This window comes from Pinus tabuliformis, chromosome 1_1, assembly GCF_031772625.1.
Source record: "Pinus tabuliformis cultivar Carrire ecotype Pingquan chromosome 1_1, CPIR1, whole genome shotgun sequence".
Taxonomy (NCBI): domain Eukaryota; kingdom Viridiplantae; phylum Streptophyta; class Pinopsida; order Pinales; family Pinaceae; genus Pinus; species Pinus tabuliformis.
Window position 1 is genome coordinate 582,085,625 of NC_142297.1, and position 7,517 is coordinate 582,093,141.

The window sequence follows — 7,517 nt, forward strand, 5'->3', positions numbered from 1 at the left end:
TGACTTCTACAAAGCAACGGAAAGGAGGGACATCTACTTCCAGACAAGTTAAAATGAAATAAACATTCAGTAACCTACAAACAGTAAATAAAAACAAGAGAAGGAGTTACTGTGACAACCCCTACGATAGCTGGAAACCAAGTGGATAGCCTAGGTAGTAAAAGATATCAAAATTGAAACTATTCTTCGGAAATTCGATCTATTGTTGGGAAATAAAGGTATCTACATGCAAAGAATTCAAATGAGATGAGCCATCAATAACATGAAATCATTAAGGGATTTGAAAACCTTGCGGAAAGTGAAACACAAGGATCCTGGTAACATATTAAACATAACAAAATGTGCTTTGTGAGAACTACCCGAGAGAACAACTTACAATACAAGCTAGAGAGAAATAGCCGTTGAAGACTTCATAATTGCAAGTCACCTTGGTCCACAAAAAACATATTAGTTCCATTTCCAATCAATAGTGAATCAATTCCACTTGCAGAAAGATATAAGTTCAATTCTTGTTGAGGTGATCCCACCCCAGTTTGGGCAACCTGCCAAAGTAAATGGGAAGTTAATGGTGATCCAATTCTACTTCGAGAAACTCTTGTTGAGGTGCCCCTTAACTAAGAAAGGCAAATGGAAAAGTCAATGGAAAGCGAATACCTCACCGAAGATTCTAAGACAAGTATACTGACCTAGACTATCTACATACAACCTACATATGATTCCAGAGTCTAGAATATGATAAGACAATTTTTCCTTCGAAAATTAAAGGTTCCAAAATTAGATCCAGATGAAACAAAATTTAGTCCTACAAAGGGTGGGCTCACTTAAAGATTCTTATTATCCAATAGTCAATTATTTTTTACTATGAGAGCTAAATACAAAACAAAGCACACATCAACTACAATTAATCTACAACCACATTTCAATATCAATCATTATTGATATGATGCAGTGATCAATTGAAACATGATCAAACCCTAAAACCCCAAACCTAAAAACTTGGAAGGAAATTTCGAGATGCAACAACAGTCATGTTAACTTTGACCAAAGTCTTCAACAAGGAATACCAAACTCTTATATTAATTGTAACATTAATAGGCTTGCATTCCAGAAGGCGTCACAAAGACAACACATATAAGCAAAGGGACCCCCAAAGCTCACACGCTCTTGAACCTTCAATCTTGCAACCAAACAACATGTTGACCTACAAGCAAACATGCTTGGCTTTTCTTGCTTATGTTGCAAGGTGAAGGGTCAAAGAAGAGAAGATATTTTGATTTATAAAAACAATTCCAATAAACAATAAGATAAACATATCCAACTTCTATTTCACACACCTTGACATACCTCTACTTTGCATCCTAACACAAAATTGTATTATGCATCCTTTTTCTGTGCAGTAATGAAATATAAGTATCTTAAGAAACAAGTACCTATACATGTAGATGTCCCAAACATGACCAAGGCAACACCTATAGAGAAAGCAAGCCTGAAGAAAATGAGCTGGCTCAAGCATTTGCGCACCATGTTCCTAAGGATTAACCGTTTGTGGGAATGATTTAGTCCTCATCAAGGCACAATATCCTCTAACTCCCATGGGGTTCTTCACATAACTTTTCACACCCACGTGAACAAAAGGAAACTGGCCCCGCCCCATGAATGGTTGAGCTTGATATGATACGACCAATTCTAGGGCCATACCCTTCAAGAAGGCATCCACAGGGGGTGGTTAATTATTGCCCTCATTAGTATTCATCCCATAGGGGTTGTTTTTGTTTTTCAAAACGGGTATGTTGTTTCCACGTTCATTGGATGAGGGATTGGGTACCTTAGATTGTGGGGCAATTGGGTTGGGTGCCCTCTGTTTTTCTTCATGGAAGGACTCACTTAGAGGTCTATTTTCAATGCTTGAACATTCACTTAACTGCGACATGCTAATTGTGCTCCTCATAACAGGTTGATGACGTTTCCCCAACGTACTTCTTTCTCCAAATACTCACAATACATAGAGTCAGGACCTCTAAAATCTATAAATGCATCATCAAAATCCATGAAATATCAACCAAATCCTGGCTGTTCTTCACCTATTATAAACATGGGTTGTTACAAGAAGTTGATTTTCTCCATCAAGAAGAAGAACTACAACACATGAAAATCGTGGTTCAGGGATAAATCCAAGTTTGTGAGCTCCACAAGATTGGCTAAAGTCTCTGGCATTTCTCCAAGGAGATTGCAGCCCGCCAGCCATAGACGTTGCAACTTCTTTAGATTTCCTAGCTCATAAGGTATGGTCTTGGTCTTGGTCAGGCTCGACGATGGGGCAACGTTCTCCATCAGTTCTATTGATGTTGTGTAGATCATGTATAGGAGGAATGTGGGTGGGAAAATTATCAACACAAGCACAGACTCAAACATGAGTTGGACTTGCTTTAACGACACAAGCCACATGGTAAAAAAATGATTGGACAGAGGATGACAAAAATCAAAGGATCTGATTAGCTAGATTTGTGCAGCCCAACCCCGCAGAGGGAACACCTTCAATGTAATTATTGATAATTAAATTAAAATTTTAGAAGCCTTATTCCAAAATAGACATTTTTTATTTTTTATTTTTTATATGAATTAGCGCAACCATATAAATTAAATAACTAATAAACTTCGATATGCATCAACCAATAATAAACATCAAAACACTTACTTCATAATATATCTCATATTGCTGAAATTAAAAAAAATCATAAAAACTAACTAAATTATAACTTTATTTTAAATTATTATTATTAATTATAAAAAGAATTATGCCCTCGAGCAACTCAATGGGCGATGGTCATGTTAATAAAGTATTACGTGCGAGGAGGTCCAACGCGCTTATAGTTTATAATGGTAGCAGTTGGAATCAACTCCATGTCATATGAGTACGAGATAGCTGCCAAAGTCCTCTAGATATTAATATATATATATATATATATATATATATATATATATATATATATATATATACATGGAATATGGTTTTTATCCATGAAGATTTATTCTCACTTTACCATGGATATTTTTAATCTATAAATAGGCTCTCTTATAATACCAATAGTTCACTTCCAAAAATCATATATCAGTTAAAAAAAACGAGAACTCACTAGACATAAATACTTTGGAAATAAATCTCAATTTTTAATTTGTATATACTATTAGGAATAGTGTAAAATATTATGGAAGTTAAATCTCTATTATCCATCTAATATAAACAATATAAACCATGATATTTGTTAAAAAAAATCTTAACTTGAATGATTTAGTGTTAAAATCTTCACAAATATATTGTAACCTACACATTAATACAACTTGAGTGGGCCTAATGGTTAAGAACATGTGTTTCCTCCTAAGAAGTCACAAGTTCAAAACCGAAGGGGGGTAGACTATGTATGCCTTTGTAGACTTAGCGGTCAAATCGCTACACAGAGGTGGGTCCCTTGTCCCACAAACAAGGGGGTCTCATGCACCAATTTGGTGTCTCGCTTGACTGTGACCTTAAAATTGGATAATAATTATTATTAAATAGTTGTATTACTCAAGTTCCTTGAAATCTTGTCAGAGCCCCCAACTTCGCCTAAACCCGCAGTAATAATGGCTGAGGGTCAAGAGGTACAAATCGAAACTCGATCCATGAAAAAACCATGGAGTCGAATTTCTCATTATGGACAACCCAAGGAAAACAAATGCTGCAGAAAATGGAATTTTTGGAAACTGAAAACAAGAAGCTCCATTCAGAAATACACACCCTCTCTACCAGAGTTTCATAGGTGGAAGGGGATAATTTATCCCTTAAGAAGATATTACATGTAAGCAAAGACCAAGAAAATCTCCATCCTCCAAATGATACGTTGCATGCAGAAATTCTCGACCTTAAAAGCAAGTAGGAAGAAATCTGATCCCAACAAGCCACCTTTAAACAAGAAACTGAGACACACATCAATTCTTGGGCGTAGGTGGTTCGGGTAAAGGATCCAACTCCTACCCCTCTTGGTGCAGTTAAGGAGGTGGTGCAAGCAAAACTTATGGAAGAACGCACTAGACGAGGAAGAGAATTGAATCTCAAGGTGAGAGGTCTCCCCTTACCTCACTCCTCTCCTGATCCTATGGAAGTGGGGGCTAGGTCCCTTCAGGATACCCTTAGCCTCCCTGATATAGCTCTGGAAATAGCTTGGTTGGGCTATGACTCCACTCTCTTCCTCAGGTTTTAGACTGCATCCGATCGACTTCGTGTCCTCAAGGCCAAGCGGAAGTTGTTTTCTCTCCCTAGCATGATTTTCTTGGATGAGGACCTCACTCAAGCACAAGTTGTGGAACTTAAACAGTCCAGAGAACAGGTTATGGCAGCACGACAGATAGGGAAATGGGCAGTTATCAAGAATATTCGGGCAGTCATTCGGGACTCCTTCCCACCTGGGTGGGAACCCTGAACTAGAGGTTCCAAATGACTGCCCCTCTTGGGGAGATGACAAGGTACAAGCATCTCTATCTGATGTTGGAATGGAAATGGATCTTTCTACTCATCGCCGAGACTTTTGTATGATGCTCTCGAATCAACAGACATCCTCTTCATGACCGAGACTCATGCAAGCCCTGTTCAACCTCTCCCAGATATCGCAGGTTACCATTGGTTCTCAGTTTGCAGGTAGGGGACGAGGAGCTCGGGAGGGGTCATAGGATCAGGTGGAGTTGCTTGTTTAGCTAGTGACTCACTCCAGAACATGGTATCTTTAGTGGCCAATGATGAGTATGCCAAGTTTATGTGGATTCAGATTAGCATCATAGTCTTTCCTTTGAGAGACATCTACATTGCAGTCTGTTACTTCCCCCAACCTCTTCACCATTTTCCATCCATAATGGATCAAATGGGGACCCCTTTATAGACTTGTACACCGACATCACCCAATACTTTATTGTTGGGGAAGTCATCCTCCTAGGTGACTTCAATGCTCGTACTAGAGATCTCTAGATCCCTCTTCACGATCGATCAGAGGATGTGCTTTGTACCCAGGGGATAGATCTAGATTTAGTTGGCCTTCACCGGATGTCAGATGATGCTTTGGGGCCCACTACAGTTTATGGTAAGCATTTATTGCAGTTGTGGGAATCATAAGAGTTGTTAGTTTTAAATGGTCTCCCCTGTTTCCCAGACTCCCGCTTTTTCATGTGTCGACCATATGGCGGGGGTGTGAGTGTAGTTGATTATGTTCTCGCTAGCCAGAACTTGCTCCATTTTATTCGTCATCTATCGATCTCCCCTATTCCCCTTGTTGATCATGCATGCATTTCCTTCTCTCTCCGGTATGACCCTCCCCTTCCATCCCATCCTTCCCCTCGAGGCCCACATCGAACCACCTTTCGATTAGACGAAGGTGACCTTGATATCTTCTCCTCTACCCTACACAAGATGCTCCCATCAGAGACCCAATTATCCTTGCTTGATTCTACTTCCACTAAGTACACCCATCTTTCATCTGCCATTTGGGAAGCAACACTGAAATTCTTCCCTCACTCCACTCGTTCCACCTCCATCTCCCGAAAAGTTGGATCTTGTCCCATGAACAAATAGTATGAAGACAAATGCAAGAATCTACATCGAGAACTTCGATTTGACTTCACCCACTCTCAACCCTTTCACCCTGACCTCAAAGCTTCTTACCATCGTCTCCTTCGTCGCAAGAAATGACTCTTTGTCTCTCATAGAAGACAAAAACTTTATGCTCTCCTTGTCCACTCCCCTAAACAATTTTGGCATACCATCCTTCCCCAACGCTCCCCTCTTCCATTTGACCTCGACCCTACATCCATGTTCTCTCACACTTCCAACCTTTATGATATTCCGGGGCAGGGCCAAATTCATGTTACTCCCCACCCCCTTCCTATTACCTATTCTAAGACAAAAATATTAGAGAGGCCATTTGGGTGATGAACAACAACAAGGCAGCCGATGAGGAAGGCTACCAAGCAAAGTTCTTTAAACATGGTTTTTGTGCTTTGGTTAGCTACTTGGTTGATCTCTTCAACCATGTAGTCCATGAAGGTTTTCCAGCGGCATGGTCACACCACATCATCCATTCAATCCACAAATTAGGTTCCAACTCAAATTCCAATAACTACAAATCGATCATGGTGAGCCACACGTTCTCGAAGTTGTATACTCTTGTTCTACATAGGAAGCTCTTCAGTGACCTTGATCAGAGACAACTCAGAGCTAGGGGATAGGTAGTTTTCGACCAACTCATAAGACCATTGACCACATCTTCACCCTCTGCACCGTGATTGAGGAGGCACAACATCTCTCTTCGAAAGTCTATTATTGTTTCATAGATTTTCGGAAAGCTTTTGACTCTATTCCAAGGGAAGCCTTACTCCAAAGACCCAGAGATATTGACATCTCGACGACCCTGTTGACAACTATTACGCACCTATATGAGTCCATCCTTGGTCATCTTCGCATGGCTCACAAGATGTCTGATTTCATCCGAAGCACTATTGGGGTTAAACAAGGTTGTCCATTGTCCCCTACCCTGTTTGGGATATATATTGATGAGTTGGAGGCTTTTCTACACAAGCATATCTAGGACACTTATGGTTGTCTTCTTCACTAGATCCTGATATCTATTTTACTCTTTGCTAATGATGTGGTCCTCCTCTCCTCATCTCCAGAAGGATTATAGAGGCAGTTGGATGCCTTAGCTCTGTTTTGCGATCTTCGACAATTGACGGTCAACCTGGGTAAAACCAAGGTTATGATCTTCAATGGGGTGAAGAAAACTTTGGACCTTCACTTCCTATTTAAAGGGGAGGAGGTTGAGATCACCGACACATAAAAACGTACTTGGGAGTGCAATTCTCAGGTCCCTGCTTCAGTTTGCAACCAATGCTTCAGCGTATGATCAGGTGCTCATGTACTAAGTGTCGTAAAATGCTCAAAATTTAAAATGCTCAGAACTTGTTCAAAGTTGAATGACTAGAAAGTTCTCGTCTTCCTGATTCTGGTGCCGCAAACGGTTCGAAAGACGGTCGCCGTATGAGGAAGTTATGGCAAAAAGAAGAATTTGTCAATAACATTGAAAATTTGAATTTTTCAAAAAAAAAAGAAAGAATATTCCATAGAATATTCTTTGGAATATTCCTTTTCGACAACCAATCACAAGCTACCACGTGGCAGGCCCGGAGGCTGCCACGTGGCCTGGGTGACGTCATCATACCCTATGGATGCGCATATATAAAATGTTCTGGCATTGGCAAGTTTTGAACACGCAACCTCCTACCAAGCATACAAACACCTTACCAAGGCGCCATGGCGATTTCATTTGCATGGAGGGCAGAATAATGTTATTTAAATGTTCAAATTGGTTTTGGCGGGGCCCCAAGGGGGCCAGCCCCCCATACCATATGACCATGTGCAGAGAACCGTGGGCTTAGAACCTAACCGCCGACGCGAAATCCCATGCTAACCGCCAACCTGATTTCTCGGTCACATGCAA

The 7,517-nt window shown here is 40.3% G+C and overlaps 1 pseudogene; it reads right to left on the minus strand.

Annotated features, from left to right (window-relative positions):
• Window positions 1-410: 410 nt before the first annotated feature.
• Window positions 411-2,245, minus strand: LOC149214586 (uncharacterized; annotated as a pseudogene).
• Window positions 2,246-7,517: the final 5,272 nt, after the last annotated feature.